At 47.4% G+C, this 26356-nt stretch overlaps 1 protein-coding gene across 5 annotated transcripts in view; it reads right to left on the minus strand.

The window, feature by feature from the left end:
- The window catches only part of CUL2 (cullin 2), a 90353-nt gene extending 64211 nt beyond the window's left edge, over window positions 1-26142 (minus strand). Inside the window, exon 1 of one of the 5 annotated variants that reach the window (XM_053259647.1) lies at window positions 22297-26142. The gene's annotated coding sequence lies outside the window, so the exon portion shown is untranslated. Of the gene's footprint in view, window positions 1-5804; window positions 6000-6041; window positions 6325-22296 lie in introns of those variants that run through there. The other 4 variants (XM_053259648.1, XM_053259646.1, XM_053259650.1 and 1 more) reach the window with 4 other exon arrangements.
- Between the last annotated feature and the right edge of the window lie 214 nt (window positions 26143-26356).

The following is a 26356-nucleotide window of genomic DNA, read 5'->3' on the forward strand; positions in this document are numbered from 1 at the left end:
ACATCTTCAAATGCACTCTATGTTGTAATCTGTCAGATTCCAGTCGAGTCTTTCTCCACTTGTGCTCCCAGTTCAGCTCCCACAGTTCTTCTGTATGCCAAGGGGCCCATTTTGAAGCAGGTTGGAGAGGACACTTAGGAGTGATCATGTCTACTGTCCTAGTGCATATGCTGTTCCAGTTCTCCACCAGGGCATCAACAGAATCACTGGCAGAGCCAACACTAAATCCTTCCAGGGCTTCTTGAAATCCTATGGGATCCAATAACCTTCTTAGCCGGAACATCCTAATAGGCCCCTCACCCCTGCAAAGGTGGGAGAGACATAATAAATGCCTCTCCAGAAGTAACCTAGTTTAAGATGAGATCTGAGTAAAACTTAACTATATTAAACACTCAAAAACCTAATCCATTGTATTATTTTAAATGCATTGGGTTGGTTCAGACATCATGGCCTAACTATGGTTACTTTTCAGATGGCATTCAAATATGTAATTTGTGTGCATATACCTACAGACTTCATTTCTTTAGGAGTAAATACTACAGAGAGGCAACTATTCCATGGAATACATAATTTATTATCTGTTTATATACACAAATATTTTGTGAAATATACCAGGTATAACAGCATCAAAAAATATAATTAGAATATTTATGCAAAATGTTATGACAGTTCTGAAGGCTATCACAATAGCTTTTTCTCACAATATATTCTTATTACATGCAAAATATATAACTGGCTGGGACCAATCCTTAAGCAAGTTCTAAAATGAACCAACTATCATGAGTGAGATCTTATCCATTCCAATAGATTATGCTTTATTAATATTTGTTGAAATAAGTAAACACCAAATTATGACCAAATCCCAAATTCAGAGTCACTTTATCTGCCACCTTGGATGCGTAGTTTTCCCTCTCATTCAAAAGCAAGGAAATTTATTGAACCGTAACTAAGATGTCACATAACGTAATCTCTGGAAGCTTAAGAGCTACTGAGTCAAAGCTAAGTTATTTGGGTTTAGAATACTCAATATTCTTCAATAAACATCTGTTCATTCACACAAAAAAGCAATAACAAAATTCCTCCAAGTTACCCAACATCCCAGAAAGGAAAAAGAAAAATTAAAACTGATCGTGCTGATTATTTGAGAATTAACAATAATTATTTCTCTCCTTCTGCAAGAGTTAGCAAGAACACTCTTATCAAACACAGTTTCTTGTATGCTGCCTTACTCACACTAAAAGCATATGAATAACTATTCCTAGAATGCAGTGAGAGAAAGCAAGAAACCACGGCAAATGGAGAAAAAACATTCCAAATATATTAAGAGAGACAGAGTAACAAAAGTTGTCACAGTGGTAGAAACAAATGATATTATGTTATTAGCTAAATTACTAATAAACAAAGAGCTCTTGTGGCAGTCTGTTCATGTGGACAAACCTGGAATGACTACTTTAAATGGAAAAGGGATTTTCCTGAGGTACTGTTTACTACTGATGAGCAAATTAAAACTTCTTAATATATCTTCTTTATGAATCAAATGGCAAACTTCTACCTTAAGCAACTGTATGTTAACACTCCTTTATAGCATATTCTTGAACCACTAAGGGCCATTTCACATATAAGATCTTGTCTTGCTTGACGGTCTAAAAGATGGCTTGAGATGAAATTGAGCCAAGGATGATTAAAAGCATAATCCTATATCCATGATTATGAGGAAATAAATCCCACTGCATTCAGTGATGCCTCCTCCCACATGTGTGTGCTAAGGACAGCAGCCTAACACTTTTGTTGCTTGATATTTTAAGTGTGTAAACTTGGGAGAACCAGGAACATTTGGGAGAAAAATGTTTTAAGAATATTATATATCCCTTTTAAAGAATATTAGAGTAGCCCTGCTGGACTGGATCAAAGGCCCATGTAGTCCAAGCATCCTGTTCCCAACAGATACTAGTTAGATGTTTCTGGGAAACTCACAAATAGGGCATAATGGTAATAAAGGTAAAGTGTGCTGTTGAGTCAACTTTGACTCCTGGCAACCACAGAGCCCTGTGGTTTTCTTTGGTAAAATACAGGAGGGATTTACCATGGCCTCCTCCTACGCAGTATGAGAGGATGCCTTTCAGCATCTTCCTATATTGCTGCTGCCCGATATAGTACCAGTGGGGATTTGAACCGGCAATAGTCAATCCCTGTTATTGCTCCCAATATCTGATATTTAAAGGTCTTTGAACAGCAGGGTTCAGTTCACCTAATATAGTTAACAGTTGGTATCCTCCAAGAATTTGTCCAGTTCTCTCTTTTAAAACCCATCTAAACTAGTGAACATCACCATATGATGTTAGTCAAAGTGTCATTTTCCCAAAACAGAAATAACCACTCCGAGAAAGACCTGTGTACATGATCCTTCTCTTTCATGGAGAACACCCCTATACAGAGAAGTGTTCTATGTGAAACAGTCTAGTGATGTGCATGGACCGGTTCACAAGCCATTCTAAAGGCCTGCAAACCGGTTCATGGGGAAGGTGGGGGTTCGTGGTTCACAGCCAGTTGGGGTGGCTCTTTAAGAGCAGAGGAGGGTGCACTTAACCCTCCCGCCACTTTCCCGCCACTGGCGCTCCACTTTTGAAAAACATTTGGGGCGGCAGCGTACCTCCCTGCTGCCCCTTCCCCCGTTTCTTGGAACAAGTCTTCAGAATGTGCGACTGCGCATTGCACGCACGCATCACGTGCGTACGTACGTCAGATGTGCGCACACGCAGTCGCACATTCTGAAGTCTTTTGCTGAGAAACGGAGGAAGGGGAGGCAGGGAGGTACGCTGCCACCCCAAATGCTTTTCAAAAATGGAGCGACAGTGGGGGGGGGGAGTGGCGGGAGGGGAAAGTGCACCCTCCCCTGCCCTTAATGCGCCACCCCACCCGGCTGAGAACCGGAATGCCACGGTTCCATGCACACCACTAAAACCGTCGTAAGAGTCTGTAGGAAAAAATACCATTGGGATAAGCCCTTTGTTTAATTAAGTATGCCAAATTTACATCTCGCTGTTGATTTTAGTCTTTGCCTATGTCTTGGAGTTTGGAACCTGCCCAGGGTGAATCAAAATTCCTTCCTGGTAGTTAGGCTAGGACATCTGCTACTGAAGGCATCCTGACAGAATGAATGCAGAGGACAGAGAAGGTGGTTGTGTGTGAACAAAGCTAGAGAGATACCAAATGCATAAACTGCACTGAGAAAGTGAAAGGTACATGTACTTGCATACCTATTTTTCTGCAAATGTCTCAAGTGTGTGCAACTTCTCTCATTCAGCTAGTGTAATGAAGGAAGTTACACAATGAAGGAAGTTGGCATACAGTTGGTCTATATCAGGCCTGCTAAACTTAGGGCCCCCAGCTGTTTTTGGGCTACAACTCCCATAATCCCTAGTCACAGTGGCCAATAGCCAGTGATTATGGGAGTTGTAGGCCAACATCTGCAGGAGGGCTGAACTTGAGCAGCCCTGGCCTATATTATACCTGCCAGTGTGTGTATTTATAGAGGGGGGGCAGGTGGTTAGAGGAAATGCCTATATATGTACATCCATTTTACATATATAAAATACACGTGACTAACAAAACAGAGAAGCAGGTAATATTTAGTTAGATGTTCTGGCTTCTGCCTTCATCAGCAATGCAGCTGGATTTCCAACCAGGGACTGGGAACCGAGGTGACAGTTTTAAGAATACAAAGGATGGAGAGGGTTCTCAAGAAGGTGCCATCCACTACAGAAACATGAGCAGTTCTAAGATGACCTAAAAGCACAAGTTTGAGCATTATCCTCCAAGTTAAGGCCACGGGTGGGTATTCAGTCTGCATACCCAGAAGTTCTCTCCTGTTTCTGGTGTCAAAGGACTGGGTATTTTGTTGGAAATGTTTCCTAAGTATGAAAAAGTTGTAGCCACCAAAACCGAGATGTCCTTTAACAGCTTGCTAAAACCTTTTGGTTGCTATTGTCAACTTGCAGTTTCTGAAATTGACAGAAATGTAAGTAGCTGTTTCCCAAAAATACAGCTGACTTCTAGGAGTGGCTAAAATGAATTTATAACATATACAATACATTGTTAAATGTACAGAAGGTATTCTTTTAGATGTAGTAAGTCGTTCTGCTTTTGAAAGTGGCAGACAAGAAAAATACAGGATATGTAATTATTAGATTCACAGTGATGTAATTTGATTATAGTCTTAGGCAGAGGTGGGTAGAGTTCAGCTCCGGCAAGTGGTTTGCATAGATCTGGAGAAACGCAAATGAAGGCTTTTCTGAGGTCTTTCTCAAAGCATTATGAAGTGGCAGCTACCAAAGGGCTGCTCTTCTTAATTGCAAAGGTGACACAGGACAGTGTTTCATGCTTACTCAGGCCAATGGGATTTACTGCCACAAAGAAGTAAACAATTGCCATCTTAGTCTACCACAAAAGGGGCATAATGCTACCGATTAATATCACTTTTGTAGAGGCAAGATTCTCTGGAAACTATAGATGCCCAGTGAATGTTACACTCAATGACCTGAGGATATTCTCTGTGAGAGATACTTGTAATTTTAATTGTTGTTACAATGACATGTAATTCTAAGGGCTAAACTGTAGATTCTTTTCACTGGATGCATTCGGAACTGCTGCAATTCCACTTTAGGTATGGGAATCAGTGGATTTACTGTGATGACCTTCCTTCGCTTGATGGTGGAGTGGTCACATCAAGGCAAGGGATGCATGAATTTTTGATGGCCCTGTCCACAAGTTTGATGGTTGGGTTTTTCCTCTCCAGGATTCTTAGAACTGTCATTGGGGTTCCCAACATTGATTTGAAATTCAGTTGTGTCTGGTGGGGGAGAGAAACTTTCTGGGGCTCTCAAACTTGGGTCCCCAGATGTTGATGGACTAAAACTCCCATCATCCCCAGACACAATGGCCCAAGGCAATTCAGGAAACAGTCAGCAGTTCTCAACTTGGGTGCCTGGATATTACTGGACTAAAACTCCCATTATCCCCAGCCACAATGGCTAAGACACTGTGGCTGGGGATGATGGGAGCTGTAGTCATTCTAGCAGCAATATCCGGGGACCCAAGTTTGAGAAACCACTGATGGTTTCCCCGAATGGCCTTGGGCCATTGTGTCTGGGGATGATGGGAGTTTTGGTCCATCAATATCTGGGGACCCCAGTTTGAGAACCCTTGATTTTAACTAAATAACCTTAAGCACCTCTTTGTGGGATCAGCCACTTATTTACATCACTGGCATTCTACAGGGATCCATTGCCTGCCAGAAGGATCCAGTGCCTGCTTGGAGGGGAGGGGAGCTGGTCTGGTGGTAGCAAGCATGAATTGTTTTCCTTTGCTAAGCAGGGCCCACCCGTTTGCATTTGAATGGAAGACTACATGTGTGAGCACTACAAAATATTCCCCTTAGGGGATGGGGCCGCTCTGGGAAGTGTGCGGCCATGCTTGCCAGCCTAAGTTCCCAATTTCCCTCCCTGGCATCTCCAGGCAGGGCTGGGAGAAACTCTTGCCTGTAACCTTGGAGCCGCTGCCAGTCTGGGTAGACAATACCGAGCTAGACGGACCAAGGGTCTGACTCGGTAGAAGGCAGCTTCCTCTGTTCCTCAGGTAGCACGCCTGAGATGCTCCCATAGGCACCCCGCACCTAAGACGCACACTCCTTAAACCGCATACGCGCCCAAGAGGTTGGTCCGTGTAGACCAGAGACGCGCGCAGAGAGGGAGGAGAGCAAACAGAAAGGGCTTCAGCCAAGGGCGGCACCCGGGAGGGTCACAGACCTGTGCGCAGCCGGCGAGATCACGCAGTCGAAAGAGAAATGGGGAGGAAGCCGGAGACCGGGAGAGGGGGGCGGGGGGACAAGAGCGGCGAGGAGGAAGAGGAGAAGGGGGCGAAGACCCCTGACCCTCGCGGGGCATCAGCGAGGAAACAGCATCGCGGGTGGAGGGAGGAGGGGTGGAGAAGAGCGAGAGAGAAGAGCGATGGGCGCGCGTGCCCGCCCTCCCGCCCGCCGTTACCTGGCAACAGGAGAGGCCTGGGTCAGTGTCGCCTCCCCGCCCCCTCCCCACGCCGTGTGCGTCGCGCAGGCTGCGGTTCCTGCCCCACCGCTGTCCCGAGTCCTCCTCACAGGGCTGCCATTACCCAGCCGCCACGGCTGCCCGTTGAGCCCCGCCCACTGCTTTCCCAGGACCTCCGCCGCGCGGGCGGGGGAGAAGGGACTCGTCCATTCGGCGGCTGGCTTCCCGCGGGCGCCCACGCGCCCCGAGGCTCAAGCTCGGCCGGCCGGCCGCTCTGCGTTTCGCTTCGGCCTCTTCATCTCGGTTTCGAACTCAGCACAGAGCCACCAACCGGAGCCCAGCGTTCAAAGTCATCTTTTCTATTTTCTTGTTCCTCCCCTCCAGATAGGAGGGAGAGTGGTATCGCCCGAGCGACGGCGAGCGCAAAGGGCCAAAACAGCCTATCACTTCCGCTGCTTCAAATAAATAAATAAGTGCGGCTTCCTTTAGCACCGGAGAGGAGCGGACCTGGTGGTGGTCAGGCTGCGCGTGCGTCATCCTGTCTTTTCCGCGCGCAGCTCCTACCTTGCATTTGCGTGTTATGTAGGCGATGCCTGTTCTTTTTGACAGTCAGGTTTTGCTTATCCGCGTTTAAGACAACCCGACTCCCTCTTTTGGGGGCAGTGGGTTGTTACTTGAAAATTAGTAAATAAAGCAACATCCTTCTGAGGAAATTCATGCTTTAAATGAGTGCTTTTTCTCAGCGGCATACAAACAATAACAGGGTGTGGGCAGTGGTGAAACAGCGTCCCTAGTAGTTTATTTGAACAGAGAAAAGTCTGGATTTTCTTGGAAGTCCAGTTCCTTAAACTTCCATCATAGACATTAGGGATGTGCACAAAAGCAGTTTTTGTGGTTCGGTTCTAATTAGAACCGAACTCGAACCGGCTCTTCCAGTTCTGAATCTAAAGTATTAGAACTGGCCCATGGTTCGGTTCTAATTAGAACCCCTCCTAGAACCAGTTCTAAAAGGTTCGCAATAGGGAATAATGGGGATCAAACCAGCCCCTATGGGTAGTACCCAACTGTGCAGGGGCATAACTACCATTAGGCAAGGGGAGGTGGCTGCCTGGGGGCCCCCACCCCTCAAGGGGCCCCCCAGAGGCAAGTCACATGTGAAGTGAGTGTGTGTGTATCAGGGGCCCATTTTAAAATTTTGTCTCTGGGCCCACTCCAGCCTCGTTACGCCCCTGCAACTGTGGGTGCCATGGTTGCCAACCCCATAGCACCCACACCATGGGTGCCAACTACTACCCAAGCCCCAAAGCAATTGGTCAAAGCAGCAATTTTTAATTATTATTTTTTTAAAATTTAAGTTTTATTATTTCTCCCATAGGGAGTAAAGGGGATTGGATTCTTTGATGTCACATTTTGATTGATTAAGTGCCGTCAAGTCGGTGTCAACTCTTAGTGACCACATAGATTCGCTCCAGGATGATCTGTCTTCAACTTGGCCTTTAAAGTCTCTCAGTGATGCATTCGTTGTTGTTGTCCATCCACCTTGGTGCTGGTCGTCCTCTTCTCTTTCCTTTAACTTTTCCCAGCATTATGGACTTCTCAAGGGAGTTGAGTTTTCGCATAATGTGTCCGAAGTAGGATAGTTTGAGTCTGGTCATTTGTGCCTCAAGTGGATTGATTTGTTCTATGATCCATTTGTTTGTTTTCCTGGCTGTCCATGGTATCCTCAAAAGTATTCTCCAGCACCAAAGTTCAAAAGCTCAATACGTTTTCTATCTTGCTTCTTCAAATGATGTCACATAGATTCTACATAATGTCACATAGATTCTACATAATGAATCCCTATGTGGAATCTATGGGCCATAGAGAACCCAACCCAACACTAGTTGGCACCCATGGCAACTCACCACACACCCTGCTTTCACATGCCTAGGTATGCCACCAGCCCAAACACCTAATGCAAAGTCACAAAACCCACCGGTGACCAAAATGAAAACTACAAAAACACTACAAATATAACTACAAACCACAAACCGTACCTGACCAAGACAAAAAGGTGCACAATCCAAACTAACAAGTAGTAACCACAGAAGACTACAAGCCCACTGGAGCAAGCCACAAACCAAACAAAAATACATTGCAAACCACAAACCTGCTAATACCACCAAGTAACACAAACTACAGAAAATATATTTAGACACAGTTGTTTAAATTAGACACAGAAAAAGCAAGCCAGGCATTTAAAAACAATAAAACAATTCTTTAAAATGGCATTTTAATATGTCTAGGACTGGGAAGACTCAAGTTAAATACCCATTCAGCCATTAAATTCACTGGGTGACTCTAGGCCAGTTGTATATCAGCCCAACCTACCTGACAGGGTTATTGTGAGAACAAACATAACCATGTACACCACTCTGGGCTCCTTGGAGAGGGATATCCTCTATAATAAAGAGCCTGTGTGTGCGCCCGTGTCTTCCTCAACCATTCTGGGCATGTGCGGAGCGCATGCCCAGAACGTCCGAGGGAGATACAGCCGCAGGCACCAGGCGGCCATGTTGATCGGCCCGGCCGAGGGGAGGCCAGAGGCGGCCACGGGGAGGCCAGAGGCGGCGGCGGGTCTGGCCCGGACCCAAGGAGAGCAGAGGACAGGCAGCGGCGGGTCCGGACCGGCCGCGGGGGCGGCGGAAGAAGCCGGCCGAGACGGCAGGGGAAGCTGGGCGAGGCAGCGGCAGAGCCGCCGCCTCGGCCAAAGGAGGGTGGAGGGCGGCGGGCCCAGAAGAGGCACTGGAGGATTCAGCAAAGGCTTCGGCGGCTGGCTTCTCAGGCTCCCGGCCGTGGAGCAGGCGGCGGCCTTGGCAAGGGTGTTGGCGGCGGCAGGCGGCGGCCTTGGCAAGGGTGTTGGCGGCGGCCTCGGCAGCTTCTCAGCCGCGGAATGGGGCCTGGCGGCTTGGCCTTCCTCACGGGTGGCGGCTTCAGCGGTGGCGTCCCGGCTCAGAGGGGTGCCCAGCGTTCTGGCCTGTTGTCCAGGCCCGGCTTTGGCGGTTGAGGGCTTTAGCCCTCTTGGTCTGTCCATTCCTCCCCCGCATCCCCCTCCTCCCCGGGTGTCCTCCGTTGGGTTTAGGAGTTGGCTCGATGTGGCTTTAGCCCTCCCTGCCTGTGGCTTCCCCTCTCCCACTCCCCTCCTTTCCCCTTCTCTGTTGGTCTCCCTAGCTGGGGTGGTTTCTGGGAGGGATCCGGGCAGCGGGACTTTCCTGCTCGCCGCACGGGAGGAGGAGCGGCGGCGGCCTGGTAAGTAGAACTTTCAAAATGGAGGGGGAGGGGGAAGGGCAGGAGGGGCAGGGGCAGGGGGGAAGGGCAAGAGGGAGTGGGGCAGGGGGAGGGGCAAGAGGAGGGCAAGAGGGATTGGGGCAGGGGGGAGGGGGAAGGGCAAGAGGGAGTGGGGCAGGGGGAGGGGGGAGGGCAAGAAGGAGTGGGGGAGGGGAAGGGCAGGAGGAAGTGGGGCAGCAGGGAGGGAGAAGGGCGAGAGGGGCAGGGGGAGGGGGGACGGCAAGAGGGAGTGGGGCAGCGGGGAGGGGGAAGGGCGAGAGGGAGTGGGGCAAGAGGGAGTGGGGCGGGGGGAGGGGGAAGAGCAAGAGGGAGTGGGGCAGGAGGAGGGGAAAGGGTGAGAGGGGGAGGAGGAGGGGAAAGTGCAAGAGGGACTGGGGCAGGGGGAGGTGGAAGGGAAGGGCAAGAGGGAGTGGGGATGGCAGGAGGGACTGGGGCAGGAGGCTGACAGGAAGGGGAGGGTGAGAGAGAGGGGTGGGAGGGGGAGGGAGGGCAAGAGATTGGGGTGGGAGGGAGAGGAAGAGAGGCAAGAGTGTGGGGCAGATGGGAGGGAGGGAGAGTGGGACAGGAGAGAGAAGGGAACAGCCAGCCCCAAAGAATGAACCCGTTAATATAACGGCCTTAAGAGGAGTGTGGCAGGGGGAGGGGGGATGGGGAAGAGAGAGTGGGACAGGGGGAGGGGGAGGGGCAAGAGGGAGTGGGGCAGGGGAGGGGTGGAGGGGTAAGAGAGAGTGTGGGAGGGGAGGGGCAGGAGGGGGAGGGGCAAGGGGGAGTGGGTCAGGGGAGGGGGGGCCAAGAGGGAGTGGGGGAGGGGAGGACAAGAGAGAGTGGGGCGGGGAGGGGCAAGAGGGAGTGGGTCAGGGGGAGGGCAAGAGGGAGTGGGGAAGGGGGAGGGGGAGGGCAAGAGAGTGGGGTGGGAGGGGAAGAAAGACAAGAGTGTGGAGCAGAAGGAAGGGAGGGAGAGTGGGGCAGTACTCTCAGAAAAGGGCCCCCACTCTCGGCCAGAGGAGGTGGTGGGCCCGGCCGGGTGGAGGCGGTGGAGGAGGTATGGAGGAGGAGGCTGGCCCCAAAGGTCTACTAGCGCCCGTTATTTTAACGGGCTTAAAAATACTAGTAAATGTAATAAAGGACCAGAGAACTCTTGTGAGAGGAGAGATTTCTGGAGTCCTTGGCAGCATATATTGGAGGAAGGCACGCCGAGAGTGTCTGGGAGATCAAAGAGAGTGACAAGAGGAGGGAGCTAGATCCTGTCAGTTCCCTGACCTCTCCTGATGAACAACATCCGTCTCACCCTGCCTGTCCTGACTGAGGAGGTTTGTTTTTGCAGCCCCAGACCTTCTGAAGGACCGTCTTGGGATTGCTGCCCTATTCCACCTGTGCCTTCTCTCTGAGTGCTTGACTTGTTCCACCTGTCCCCAAGGACCAGAGAACTCTCTTAAGACGATTGATTTCTGGAGTCCTTGGCAGCATATATTGGAGGGAGGCATGCCAGAGGCGTATCCAGCAGACCGCCTGTAGGCAGCCACCAAAGCCAGGGCTTCGGTGTGGGACTGAGGTCGGGGGGGGGGGAGTTATAAGGTGTGGTTGGAGGTTTGGGTTGTTTATTGTTAGTTCTCCCTTTTATTGGGTTGTGCCAGGCCTTCTGTTGTCATGTGTTTGGGTTCTCTTGGGCAGAATGATGCTGGGTGTGTGTCCAGTGGCTCTGGGCAGCTATTACTGTTGTGGTGGGGAATAGAAGAATTGGCGTTGGCAGAGCAGCTGGCCGTTACAGGGGAAGGGAACCCAGTAATCTAGTTACTGTTTCCACTTCCGGCTGCCTTGTCAGCTCTCTGGCCTTGGGGCGCAGTTCCAACTTCCCACAGAACCTAGTCTTGCTCCTTTGCAATGCCAGGTCGGTTCAGAATAAGACCGAAATCCCCCAAAAGGGAGCCGACCTGGCTTGTATAACTGAGACCTGGATGGGGGAAGCTAGTGGCCCAGTTTGGGCCCAGCTTCTTCCACCAGGCTACTCTGTTGTGGAGCAGGCTAGGGGATGTGGGCGGGGGTGGGGTGGGGTGGCTGTGGTCCATAAGGATACCATTTCCCTTACCAGGGCCCCTGTGCAACAGTTGACTTACATTGAGTGTGTCTTTCTAAGGCTGGCAACTTGGGGTAGATTGGGGATTCTGTTGGTGTACCGTCCACCCTGCTGCCCAATCGACTCCCTAACGGAGCTGATGGAGCTGGTCTCGGAGTTGGTGTTGGAGTCACCCAGACTTTTGGTTCTGGGTGACTTCAATATCCATTGTGAGGCTGACTTTTCTGGTGCAGCTCAGTAGTTCATAGCAGCCATGACAACTATGGGTCTATCCCAGCTAGTTTCAGGACCAACTCATGTTGCCGGCCACACACTTGATTTGGTCTTTTGTTCGGATCAGGGGGGTGTTCCGTGGGTGTGGGATCCTGTGGTTTCCCCATTGTCATGGACGGACCACTGCCTGGTTAAGGTTGGTTTTGTTGGAAGTGAAGGACTATACGCTGTCTCTTGTCTCAATGACAGTGGAGGACAGACTAGTGAGTCAGAGGGCTAGAGGATCAAGACATTGGTCATACCGTCTCTACTGCTCTGACACTATCCCTTTGGAATGTAGATTGCTACTCTTAGGGACTAACTGCCTTCTTTCCTGCTTTGCACTTCCTCTCTCCCTTTCTCTTCCTGTTCCTTCTACCTTGCAACATGCAAGCTCCTCTCCCTGCACTATGTGTGCAGAGATACAGAATCCATCTGCATCCAGCTAGCTAGCTAGATTACAGATCCTAACTCCTCACTTTCCTGTCTAGAATGGAGTTCTCTAATAAATGCCATATATATTGATTTGAAACTATGAACTGGTTCCAAGTTACTTCACTCTCAGCATACATGCATGCCTAACTAAATTCTGCTGTGTTGTGCCTCTGTGTACTCTGCTATAATGAAAAAGGGTTTCTCTTAGCAGACAGAATTCCCAACAGGTTTCACAGCCACAACCCAGCCTTGCAGGGGTGGAGGACCTATTAAGATGGTCTGCTCGAGGAGGCTGTTGGATCCAGGAGGATTCCAAAAAGCCTTGGAGGGTTTTGATGTTGGTCCTGCCAGCGATTCTGTCGATGCCCTGGTGGGAACCTGGAATAGGGAACTCACCCTATTTCCCCCCGCTGCCGCCTCTGCTCTCCCGGTTCCCCCGCTGCCGCCTTAGCCCTCCCGGTTCCCCTGCTGCCGACCCAGCCCTCCCAGTTCCCCCGCTGCTGCCTCTGTTCTCCCTGAACATGCCCTTTCCGTCCTCCTCTCCCGATTGCTGAACATGGCCGCCTGTGTCTGGGCGGCCGTATCTTTCTTGGCTGTTCTGGGCATGCGCTCCGCGCATGCCCAGAACGGCCAAGAAAGACACGGGCGACACGGGATCACGCTGGAGGCTTTTATTATAGTGGATTATAACCAGCACCTTGTATTTTGCCTGGAAACTTATTGGCAGCCAGTGTAGACCTTTCAAAATGGAAGTAATATGGTCTCTCTGAGATGAACCAGAGACCAATCTCGTTGCCGCATTCTGGGCCAACTGTAGTTTCTGGACTACATACAAAGGCAGCCCCACACAAAGCACATTGCAGTAGTCCAGTATGGAGGTTACCAGCATACATGCCATTGTTCTGAGGTCGTTTATCTCAAGAAACTGGCATATCAGCCGAAGCTGGCATATCAGTTGAAGCTGATAGAAGGCACTTTGGGCCACCACCTCAACCTGGAACACCAAGCCGATCCAGAAGCACCTCTAGACTGTGTACTTGTTCGTTCTGGGGAAGTGTAACCCTATCCAGAACCAGCAGATCAAACTCATCTCCCAAGTTCTGACCTCACACAATAAGTACCTCCATCTTATCTGGATTCAGTATCAGTCTATCATCCCTCATTCAGCCCATCACTGCCTCCAGGCAGGCATTTAGGGAGGTTATGCCTTCTAATGATGTTGACATGGAGAAACAGATTTGGATGTCATACGGATGTCCGTATTGTCTCCAATGTTGTTTAACATCTACATGAAACTGCTGGGAGAGATCATCAGGAGATTTGGTGCAGGGTGCTATCAGTATGCTGATGACACCCAAATCTATTTCTCCATGTCAGCATCATCAGGAGAGGGCATAACCTCCCTAAATGCCTGCCCGGGGTCGGTAATGGGCTGGATGAGGTATAACAGAGACTGAATCCAGATAAGACGGAGGTACTCATTGTGCGGGGCTGGAACTCGAGAGACAATTTTGATCTGCCTGTTCTGGATGGGGTCACATTTCTCCAGAAGGAACAGGTACGCAGTCTAGGGGTGCTTCTGGATCCAAGTCTCGCCTTGGTGTCCCAGGTTGAGACAGCGGCGAGAAGTGCCTTCTATCAGCTTCGGCTGATACGCCAGTTACGTCCGTTTCTTGAGTCAGACAACCTCAAAACAGTGGTACATCTGCTGGTAACCTCCAGACTGGATTATTGCAATGCGCTCTATGTGGGGCTGCCCTTGTACGTAGTCCAGAAACTACAGTTGGTCTAGAATGCGGCAACCAGGCTGATCTCTGGGTCATCCAGGAGAGACCATATTACTCCCGTATTGAAGGAGTTACACTGGCTGCCAATATGTTTCTGGGCAAAATACAAGGTGTTGGTCATAACCCATAAAGCCCTAAACAGCTTGGGCCCTGGGTTTTTAAGAGAACGTCTTCTTCGTTATGAACCCCACCGCCCATTGAGATCATCAGGAGAGGTCTGTCTACATTTGCCACCAGCTTGTCTGGTGGCTACTCAGGGACGGGCCTTCTCTGTTGCTGCCCCAAGGCTTTGGAATGCACTCCCTAGTGAAATAAGAGCCTCCCCATCTCTGACATCTTTTTAAAAGTCTCTAAAGATGCATTTCTTCACCCAGACTTTTAACTGATATTGTTTTGTTTTAATGTTGTTTTTAGAATATTGTTTTAAAATTTTAAATTGTGTTTTAAACTTCTTGCTTTTACATTTTTTGTTTTTGTTTTTAATTAATGTTTTACTTTTAATCTTGTTGTAAACCACCCAGAGATGTAAGTTTTGGGCAGTGTAAAAATATGATAAACAAACAAATAAATCAGCATACTGTTAACATCCTGCACTTAATCTCCTGAGATCTCTCCCAGCAGTTTCATGTAGATGTTAAAGACATCGGAGAAAATATGGAGTGCTGAGGGGCACCATACAAAAGTTCAGATTTTGAAGAACAGCAGTCTCCAAGGGAGAGACCATCTGGAACCTGCCTGAGAGGTAGGAGCAAAGCAGTGCCTCCCACTCCCAACCCCCTCAGACACTCCAGAAGGATACTATGTTTGACAGAATCAAAAGCCGGCAAGAGGTCCAAAAGGACCAACAGAGTCACACTTCCTCTGTCAATTCCCAATTGGAGATCATCCATCAGGCCGACCAAGTTTTGTCCTCTTATTCCAGCAGGCGGCTTGAAGAACTTCTGCTTGAAGTGTGAAAATGTTTTGCTGTTTTTGTCAGACACTAGAAAGTCCACTCTGGAGAGAAATAAGTGCTTGAAGTATGGAGAAATGTTTGCCTGGAAAATGCATCTTGACCTACACCAGAGGGTCCATACAGGAGATAAGAAATATAAGTGCTCTGATGTGGGAAAGATTTTGCCTAGCAGTTGACCCACCAGAGAATCTACATGGGAAAGAACCCTTTCAGTGTCTGGAGTGTCAGAAACATTTTGCTCATAGGTCTGTCATTGTAAATTATCACAGAATCCACACAGGAGAGAAGCCCGTTGAATGTCTAGATTGTGGCTGCCCAGCACCCAGACCCTGTGATCCAGAGAAGAATCCACAATGGAGAGAACCCACATAAATGCCTTGAGTGTGGAAAATGCTTTGCTGAAAGCTTAACCCTTGTAAGGCATTAAGAGAGTCCACACCGGAGAGAAACCTTACAAATGCTTGGAGTGTGAGAAATCTTTTGTTCAATACCTAGGACTTGTACAACATCAGAAGGTTCAAATAGGAGAGAAACCATTTAAATGTTTGGAATGAGATGTTTTTTGTCGGTCAGTCCTTGTGAGACATCAGAAAAATCACACAGTAGTCAAACCCTGTAAATGTTTCATGTGTGAGAAATACTTTACTCAAGAGTGAATACTACTACTACTATGATTATTTATATACCACTTTTCAACAAAAGTTTCCAATGTGGTTTACACAGATATAAATAAAAATAAAAAGGTTCCCTTTCCCCAAATAGCTCCCAAACTAGTTGCACTGTTGGAACTGGATACGGCCAATAGGGATATGCAAACCAGTTCAAATTTAAACCAATTCAGTTCGACGGTTCGAATTTGGACCAAACAGGGCATTGGGTTTGCAATGCCGGTCTGAGTTCAAACAGGCTCGAGCCGGTTCAAAGCCTCTAAGCTCCATTTTGTGATACTTGTTTGCATTGTCCGAACCACTGCTTCTGTGATTGGCCAGATGAGTCTGGCTCTGTGGTAGGCTGTGCACTGTGCCAGTGCTTGAGAGCTGGCACTCTACTGGCCACAGGCAGAGGGCAAAGGTGGGGGCTCCCAAAGGAGGGAGTTTCAAATCATATATAAAGCCAAGCCTCTGGCCTTGCAAATCTGAGTTTGCAGAATTATTTTTTGCTTCCATTGGAAATCACTGAGTGAGCCTTCCATTCAGAAGAACACTGTGTTCTTCTGAATTAAATTAAATTAAATTAAATGCAGAAAACCCCCACTCAGAAGAGAAGGTTTAGGGACTGGGTGGGACAGAGAGAGAGAGAGAAGCAGAAAAGCAATACAGGAGGACAGGTGGGGGGGGGGGGGGTTGGAGAAATAATAGGTAAAGTGGATCGGCCAGAAACTTCAGGCCCAAAGGCCTGGGTGCGCCCCACTGGCCCAGAGCAAGGGAGGGGGGAGAGAGAGGATAAAACACACAGGGGATAAAACACACAGAACAGTGGGAAAAGGTTTAAAGCAGGGCATGGCAGAGAGTGAAGGCAAGGGAACAGGGGATGGGATTAAAAAAGCACAGCTCTGCCTGGAACCTCTTCTTTGAATACTTACAGTCCTATTCAACTCATATTAGTGTACAATATACACAGGTTCAGTTATTTGCACATTATGTTGAACACAGGTACAGCAGTATACATTCTATCTGTACCATTTATTTTTAAAATGAATGCAGGCTCATTTACAAAAACATGGAGTGTTCAGACAGCTGAACACACATACAACATAATGTCTGAATAGGGCTTATGCAATACATATCTGCACTCTCCCTCCCACCCCAGCTTTTGGCATTCTTCCTTAAAATCCATCTCCACATGTACATATATTTCCACTGTTCTTCTACCTTTCCGTCATTTCCTCTCTCTTCCACTGTGAGTCTGTCAAATTACTAAAGGTTTGAATTATTTTAAGTGTATTTTAATATGTTTTTAAAAAACACACCATGAATATATAGATAATCTTCTCTATTGCATATTACACATGTCTATTTCTATAATCAATAAAGAATTTCCAATCCTTATAAAAGAAACTGCTATGTGGGGTCTCATCTTGCATGCAACTACAGTGAGTTAAAATATCTATATTCATCATGTGTCATATCGTTTTCCTCCATTTTTTTCTGGGCAGTACAAAACACTGGCAATTAACACATTTCCTACCAGTCTTTCCACTCAACCCTAGGTCTTTACAAGGCTATCTGTATGCTTGATTTGGATCTTGGATTGGGTGTCTGGTAGGGTTTACACATTGGTTGGAGAGAATTCCTGGACACAACTATCAAAATGGGGGGCACAAATTTTAAAATCCCACTTTTTTCACTGGAATTGGAAAGGGTGCTCAACAGCAGAGCTTGGTGGCTGTTTCACACATGTTTCTCTAAAGCATGCTTTTCCACAGGAGTGGGTTAGGAGCACTTCAGCTCAATAAACACAATCAAATATGTGAAATATGACAGTAACAAGTGCCAGTGAGAAATGAAAGACATTTGCATGAAGTATTCACTGTTTACTAAGTTTTTGAGATGACTGTGGCAATACAGTCGGAATTGGTACACTCCTCCCCCCACCCCCGGGCACGTGGAGGTCATGTGCATGCTCACATCATGTGGGGTAGCTGGGAGACGCCGTGCTGGCGTGCGGTCATCGCTGGGGGGAGCGCCACCCTTACGGAAGTAGCAGTGAGTGGAGGAGGAGCAGGTATGGACCTGCTCTCCTCCATTTTAAAGGGGCTGTATAAGCCCTCAGTTTTAAAGGGATTGAGTCAGCAATTCAGATGCCTAATCACATTTCGGCACACCCCAGTGCCCTGTTGCATCAACTAGTCTGGTCTATCCTCCTGGCACATTTTTCTCTAACATCTTTAGCAACTATGTATAGTATGCTCTACACGAGTATAGGGAGCCCATAATCAAGTTCAATAGTGACTCAGATTGTCCCTCAATAAAGGATGTGAACCATATGAGATGTAGAGATGCGTTCATAAGCTGTTAAAAGTACCCCAAACATGACAATAAAGCAAGATGGCTTTTTCCAGCCAACAAGGTTAACAAGCAACACTGTACACATCTTCAGTGACAGACTGGAACAAGCCGGATGTCAGACAAAGCACGCAAAGTGGGATGCAGACTTCCTCATTGCATAGAGTGGTTTATGCTGCTTCACAGAGAGACATTGTGGTTGCAGAGGCCACTGTTATCCTGATATGACTACGTTTTCTGGTGCACTTGCATGGTCGAAAAGTGCTGTTCAAAATGCGAAAAGAAAAGAAAAGAAAAGTGCTGTTCAAAGCAGGGTACAAGTAAAAGCAAAATCTGGAGGATACAAGCAACCATGTCAGAACTGGGATTGAACCTGTATCACAGATTGCTCTTCATTCATGTCCTTCTGCCATGAGACTTGTTAAGTTTATTGAACAAAGTTACTAAGGCTGATAACTTGACTATTAACAAATAATACACAACAGCCCTACTCTGAATGAAAGACCATCCCAACAACAACAGCCTTGAGCATCCAGTAAGAAATACAAACTGACCAATCAGTCTACAGGTTGCTTACCTGTAACTTTGGTTCTTCTAGTGATCATCTGTCCTTTTACACCAATGGGCTATGTGCCTTCACAGAGATCTCGTCGGAACCTAACAAGTTCAGTTCTCCTCTTTTAGGCAGGAACCCCACCACCAGCCACTTTATGTGGCTGTGCCACTCCACATCCCCTCAGTCACAGAGTCCGCCTTCAGTAAATCCAGCAGGGAGGATGGGAGGGCATGTAAAAAGACAGATGACCACTAGAAGAACCAAAGTTACAGGTAAGCAGACTGTAGTTCTTCAACATGGTCTGTCTTTTACATCAATGGGAGCATAGCAATGGCCGCCCAGAGACATAAGTTTGGGCGGGGTATAAATTCAATAAACAAACAAACAAACAAGCTAGTACCCAAAGTGGAGGGGAAAACCAAACAGAAACACGGATGCACTCTGCAAGCAGCATTTATTTCAAATAAACAAAGCACATCGACTGAAAATAGACTGCAGGACACTCCTGCCAAATTTAGCATCATTCCAAGCCCTGGCATCAACAGGATGACGAAGAAAAGAATGGGGCAAAGCCCAAGTAGCTTCCTGACAAATAGTGTCTAATGGGACCACACGATCAAAGGCAACAGAGGACACCATAGACCTAACTATGGCACCTATTAAGTGTGCCTTAATAGCCCTAAGTGTGCCTTAATAGCCCCAGGCAACTGTTAATTTGCCAAATTGTAGCAAAGTTCAATAGATGAAACAATCCACCTAGATAGGGACTGCAAAGAAACTTGCAAACCCTTGTGAGGCCCATCATACAGAACAAACAGAGAAGGAGTTTTTCTCCACTCTGCTGACCTTTGAAGGATAATGTCCTCCAAACAATGCAACCTACGCTCTGCATCAGATGAACAGCTCTGAAAAAATATAGGTAAGGTAATTAGCAGGGAACAATGAAAGGTAGAAACAATTTTTGAAGAAATTGAACATCTGGTTGGAGCACGACCTTATTCTTATGAAACGGAAGGTATGGCAAATCAACCCTCAGAGCTTAGAGTTCATTCACCCTCCTCGCGGAGGTGATCGCCATAAAAAGGCAACCTTCCATGTAAGAAGGCGAGGATCAACCGAAGCCAACGGCTCAGAGGGTGGGAGTAACAAACCAACCAGCACCTTGGAGATCACCAAGCAGGTGACATTACAGGGTAATCCGGCAAAACATGTGACAGCCCTTTCAGAAACCTCTTTACCAGTGGATCCCTGAACCAGGAAACCCCAGTGACAAGTGAATGTGCCACAATGGCCACCAAATGTATTCGGAGAGAGGAGCGTTTCAAACCAGACTCTTTCAAATACAAAAGATAAGAACAAACATATTGAACAGAAAAGATAAGTACATCAAAGCCATTTTGAGCAGCAGAGACAAGAAAATGAGTCCATTTATGTCCATATGACTTTCTCATTGAAGGCTTCCTAACCGCAATCAGAATGTCTCTGAGTTCCAATGGGAAGACAGTGAGATCTTCCAGGCAGCTAGATGAAGAGACTGGATCTTCGGATGGAGCACCTGACCCCTCTCCTGCGACATAAGGTAGTGACGGCAGACACACATAAATCACCACCAACCGTATCGGAGCCGCAAACCACGGCCTCCTGGGCCACCAAGGGGCTATCGTGATGGCCCAAGAGCGGTCCTCCTTCAGCTTTCGAAGGACTCTTGGTATGAGTGGGAATGGTGAAAAAATGTAAACGAAGTGGTCCTCGCAGGACAGAACAAACGCATCCCCCAGAGAGTACCTCCCTCCCCCTCCTCTTGAATGGAGAGCGCAATGGGCATTGTCCTGTGATGCTAGAACATCCAGAACCGGAACACCCCACATTGCAAACAAGGCTTGAAGCACGCCCTGATCCAACATCCACTCATGGGAGATCAGCCTGCTCAAAGTGTCTGCCTGAACATTCAGGTCCCCTTGAATGTAGATTGCATGTGGCATCACCGCATGCACCACGCACCACAGCCACAGGTCGTTATGGCCCAGGCCACTCATACTGGCCCAGAAATCATAGCCCAGTGGGTCAGGCTAAGGCCTGTGTATCTTTGCCAGCAATTCCATTGAGAGAAACACGGATGCAAGGCCTCACTCAACTTTTATCTTCTTCTATCTCAATCCCACCAGATGACATATTCAAAATGACATACATGTTCTTAGAAATTTAGGGAACTACCTTAGTTTAAGCCAGGGCTGCTCAACTTAGCCCCCCCAGCTGTTTTTGGACTACAGCTCCCATAATCCCCAGCCACAATGGCCATAGGCAGGGATTATGGAAGTTGTAGGCCAACATCTGCAGGAGGGCCAATGTTGAGCAGCCCTGGTTTAAGCCTTGCAATACTTTAAGGAATCTAGAATTCCAAGGGCCAAGTGATTGTGAACTTATTTATTTATCTATCAAATTTGTACACCGCCCCAAACTTTCGTCTCTGGGAGGTTAACAATAGCATAAAACAAGCTAAAAACATATACAAATACTTAAAACAATTTATAAATAAACCAGAGATTAAAACCTAAAAGATTTAGGAAGCTGAGAAAGCTTGGGCGAAAAGTTTGGTTTTCAGGTGTTTTTTGAAAATTGCCAGAGATGGGGAGGATCATATCTCAGCAGGAAGTGCATTCCACAATCTCAGGGCAGCGACTGAGAAGGCCCGTTTCTGTGTAGCCACCAAACGAGTTAGAGGTAACTGGAGACGGACCTCCTCAGATGACCTCAATGGGCGGTGAGGCTTGTAATGAAGAAGATGCTCTCAAATACCCAGGGCCTAAGCTGTTTAGGGCTTTGTAAGTTATAACTAGAACTCTGCATTTTGTCCGGAAACCTATTGGGAGCCAGTGCAGCTCCATCAGTAACTGAGTAATGTGGTCTCTCCAAGATGACCCAGAAACCAACCTGGCTGCCGCATTCTGAACCAACTGAAGTTTCCGGACTACGTACAAAGGCAGCCCCACGTAGAGCGCATTACAGAAGTCTGGAGGTTACCAACCGATGTACCACTGTTTTGAGGTCGTGGATCTCTAGAAACAGGCGCAGCTGGCGTATCAGCTGGAGCTGATAGAAAGCACCCCTGGTCACCGCTTCAACCCGAGAAACCAGGGAGAGGTGCGAATCCAGAAGTACTCCCAGACTGCAAACCTGTTCCTTTTGGGGAAGTGTGACCCCCATCTAGAACAGGTAGATCAAAATAGTCTCTAGAGTTCTGTCCCCACACAATAAGTACCTCCATCTTATCTGGATTCAGCTTGTTTATTCTCCCTCATCCAGCCCATTACTGCTTCCAGGCAAGCATTTAGGGAAGTTATGCCAGCTCCTGAAGAAGTTGACATGGAGAAGTAGATCTGGGTGTCATCAGCATACTGGTAATACCCAGCTCCAAATCCCCTGATGATCTCTCCCAGCGGTTTCATGTTAAAAAGCATTGGAGAAAGTAAGGAGCCTTGAGAGACACCATACTTAAGCTCAGATTTCGAAGAGCAACAATTTCCAATCGACACCATCTGGAATCTGTCTGAGAGGTAGGAGGGGAACCACTGTAAAACAGTGCCTCCCACCCCCAACACCCTCAGACGTTCCAGGATACTACGGTCGATAGTATCAAAAGCTGCTGAGATATCCAAAACGACCAACAGAGACACACCTCCTCTGTCAATTTCCAATTGGAGATCATCCATCAGGCTGACCAAGGCAGCCTCCACCTCATAGCCCACCCGAAAACCAGTTTGAAATGGGTCTAGATAATCAGTTTCCTCCAAGACCACCTGGAGCTGAGAGGCCACCACCCTCTCAATTACCTTGCTTATGTCCCAGCAAGTGGCCATGTCTCACCTTTCCTTTCTCATGGCCCTCATTTTTTTGGTTCTTTCTCTTCCTGAGCCTCTTGTCTCTCCTTCCCATGTCAGCTGTCTCCTTCCCCTCTAGCTCTATCCCAGTACTTAACTGTCCTGTCTCTTTGTGACATCACAGGGTGGCAACAACCAATGAGAAGGGCTGGGAAGCATAACTTGGCCACCACATTTCTTAAAGAGTACTGGTTATCAATCAATTATATTTATAGGGGTCCCCTGGACTTTTTTCCTGCAGCTAGAAAAATTAAATCCTCACAAATAAAGAGGCAGGCTTTATTGCAGGGGAGGGTTTTTTCTTTTTCTTTTTGAGGGAAGCGAGGAACAATGGGGTAAGTCTAAGGGAAGGGAAGGACAAGGGGATTATTTATTTATTTATCAAATTTTTACACCGCCCCAAATTTTCGTCTCTGCAACAATAACAGAAAACAACAATAGCATAAAAACAGTTAAAAACATATACAAAAAACTTAAAACAATTTAACAATTTAAAAATAAACCAGAGATTAAAACCCCAAAAGTTTAGGAAGCTGAGAAAGGCTGGGCGAAAAGATGGGTTTTCAGATGTTTTTTGAAAATTGCCAGAGATGGGGAGGATCGTATCTCAGCAGGTTTGTACTCTGGGGAGGATCGTACTCTGGCTTTTCTCCTAACTCACTCCTCCTGACCTACATACAGTCCTACATACCTGGCTATACCTCATCCCTTCCCCAAATTAGGCCTTCTTTAAAGAAATCTAATCTGACCAAGGTTGGAGTGCTTACATTCCAGCAACCAGTGTCTTCTGCTGGAATCTGTGCATGTGCCACTCTCAGAGGCACTTGGGCTGAGCAGACACTCTGGTACTCAGCAGCTGGGGAGGGGTGGGTGGGTTGTTAAAGCCACTGGGGCTGCTGGTACACTTGAAAACAAATTGGGGGGGGGGGGGTGGGACAATGCAGTTGGTACTGCCAAGATAAGAGAAACACAGATAAAAGCCACAGATACTCTGCCTCTCCACACAGGCAGGCCCCATTCTACCAGTCTCACTCTGTGCTGCTGATCTTTTCTTCTCTGAGAGGCACACTATAAGAGAGAGCTCTCTGGCCTCCCAGTCCCTTAAGTACATTTTGAAAATCCCTCCTTTGGCTCCTGCTCCCACTCCCTCCTCCCAGCCAATGGGGACACTGTTGCCCATGACCACACTTGAATTTAATAACAAGCCAATCAAAAGGCAAGGAGATGGCAAGCCAATTGGAAGCCAGTGCCAGAAAGCCAATCAGAAAGGGGAAAACAGGTCTCTAAAACGGTGCTCAAAACACGCAAAATGTTTTGAGTTGAAAAAGGGCTCTTTTGTTTCACACTCAAAATAGGCCCTTTATTTTAAGGGTGATTTGTTATCAGCTTGAAACACTCAAAATGGCTGTTTTGAGCTTGAAACATTTTGCCCAACCCTAGCAGTGTTCTACTTTTTTTATCCATGTGCGGAATGAGTTTTGTTCTGGGCGGCAGAGTGTGCACACACATATATTCAGAGTGGAACCTTCCTGATTAAACCTGAGCGAGATCTAAAATTAAGTGAGTGGACATCAAAAAATGTGTGAGCACGCAGACACACGCACGCCTTAGAGGGAACACTGGGATTCCCTAGGCAAGAGTGTCAAGGTCTGGCCAAATGCCAGGGAAGTTCACGGCTTGGCTGAACGCTGTCAACTGAATGACGTATGTTGTTTTTCAGCAAGGAGTAGACGGCTGGTGACAGGATTTATAGTGGAAGCCGATAGTTCCCAGCTGGCAATAATTCACGGCTTATCAGCCTTCAGCGAGAGGCGTTTGCTCCTTCTAATAGATTCTAATTGCGTTCTGCATTTATTGCGCCTGCATTGTTGTGATGTCAGTGTTTCATTGCCTAGTTCTTCTTCCGATTGGTCTCTCATGCTTTCTGCTGACTCAGGTTGTTGTGCCTGCTCTAAATAATTAGTTGGATCTACCACAGCCGTTTCATGAACGCTGACAGCCGGGCTCTGCCCCTCAGACACTCCTGACTTGGCTGGAAAGTTGACAGCTTCCCCTTCCTCCTCGCTGTCGGAGATCGAGGGCGTGACAAAGAGTCCCCCAGGAACAAAGGTTCAAGTTAAGTCTTATAGGCAAAAAAACCCAATTCAGAGGTCACTGGAATGGGGTCTTAGAACAGGATCAAGAGCAGGATCAGATGGCCAAGTACAGGTAGAAACAAGGAATGCAGAAGTTCTAAATTCTAACTGACATAAGAGTTCAACTGACTCATACCTGCTTGAGCAGTTACCAGCAACTGCTCAAGAAAAGGAAATGACTTAAATACTCTTAGGAAAGAGCCACACCATTTCCCTGGAGATTGAGAACAAGCAAACTTTACTCATGAGGAGTCTGGTTGTTGGTCCTCTTGAGGAGTTGGCTACTTTCTGGTACTTGTCACTGTCTGAAATCCCAAGCCACAGAAGGGCCTTCACCCTTGCCCGTTGTCATGTCATCTCCTCTGCTGTTTTAGAAGACAAATATGGGAAGATTCCAATCATGGAGAGGCTTTGTCCCTGTGACACTGTGGAAGCTGAAACCACAAAGCACTTACTCCTCTCCTGTCCCTTTTATAGAGACAGTCGTGCCAAGCTTATACATCCACTACTCCTCAACAGTGTTCCCTGTAAGGTGTGCGCATGTGCATACACTCACACTTTTTTGATGTCCACTCAGTTAATTTTAGATCCCGCTCAGGTTTTATCAGGAAGGTCCCACATGCCTTCACATTCACATGCACGCACACTGCCTTGATACTGTCACCCAGAACAAAACTCATTCCACATAACGACGAAAAAAGTTAGAGAGAATATTGCTCAAGTACCCTGGTCGCCCAAGCCAAGCCTACACCTAGATGTTGCTAGTGGACCAACCGGGCCTTCACGTACAACACATATATATAACACGTATAACAAATCCTGCACAGGAGCATGTAAGATCCGCCGGTCCCTGACTGCTAGTCCATAACCATGTAATCAGCCCTGTATAGGTTTTAACTACTGCCTATTTTACTTGCCCGCTCAGTTCTCCCAGTTAGCTAATTTATATATTTTATATATCTTGTCTTAGGTACTTCATTTTACATCTTTTCCCATTTCTTTATTTTACCTTATACATATTTTATACATTCTATTTTCTTATCTTTTTAAATATAGATGCTCCTAATTATGGCTATAATAATTTTAGTTGTGACACACACACACCATTTTAAAGTGTAGCAATTTTATAGTATTACAAAACAGTATAGTATCAATTTAACAGTTTCATAGTAATATAGCTTTATGGTATCATTACTTGCCTTTGTCATGAGATATGCCCTACTGTTTTTGTCTTACGCTGGTCTTGGACCATAATAAAGATTTGATTTGGGTGCTTTCTGGCTGTGAGGTGGGCACTTTGGTGACACTGGTTGGGTTCCTCATGGGCATGACTACTCGGTTGTGTCAGGGAGACCAACTGGGGATCCCAAAGGATCCAGGGGGCTAATGCCACACGTCTTGCCTAGACTGGATTCGGATAGGTAGGCCATAGTAGGGATGTGCCAAAATGCGTTTCAGTGTCCAAATCACGGGCACAATCCCTTTAAAACTGAGGGCTTGCACAGCCCCTTTACAGCAGAGGAGAGGTCCATAACTGCTCCTCCACCACTCACCACCACTTCTATAATGGTGGTGCTCCCCCCAAGTATGACCACATGCTAGCAGAGCATCTCCCAGCTGCCCCTGCAGTGGCAGCTGGTAGACACCCTACCAGCGCGCAGTCATAGCTGGGGGTGTTTTGACAGAAATGGCAGCAAGCGGAGGTGCATGTATGGACCTGCTCTCCTCTGCTTTAAAGGGGCCACGTAAGCCCTCGGCTTTAAAGGGATTGTGCCGTGATTTGGATGCCAAATTGCATTTTGGTGCATCCCTAGGCTGTAGAACAAGGGGTTTCCTGTGAGGCGTTGTCTGGAGGAGATAGCTCCCTAGTGTCCCCTTCTTGAAGGATAGTTGGAGGTCTCCGTTACTGGC

The sequence above is a fragment of the Hemicordylus capensis genome, chromosome 6, assembly GCF_027244095.1.
Source record: "Hemicordylus capensis ecotype Gifberg chromosome 6, rHemCap1.1.pri, whole genome shotgun sequence".
In the NCBI taxonomy this organism is placed as follows: domain Eukaryota; kingdom Metazoa; phylum Chordata; class Lepidosauria; order Squamata; family Cordylidae; genus Hemicordylus; species Hemicordylus capensis.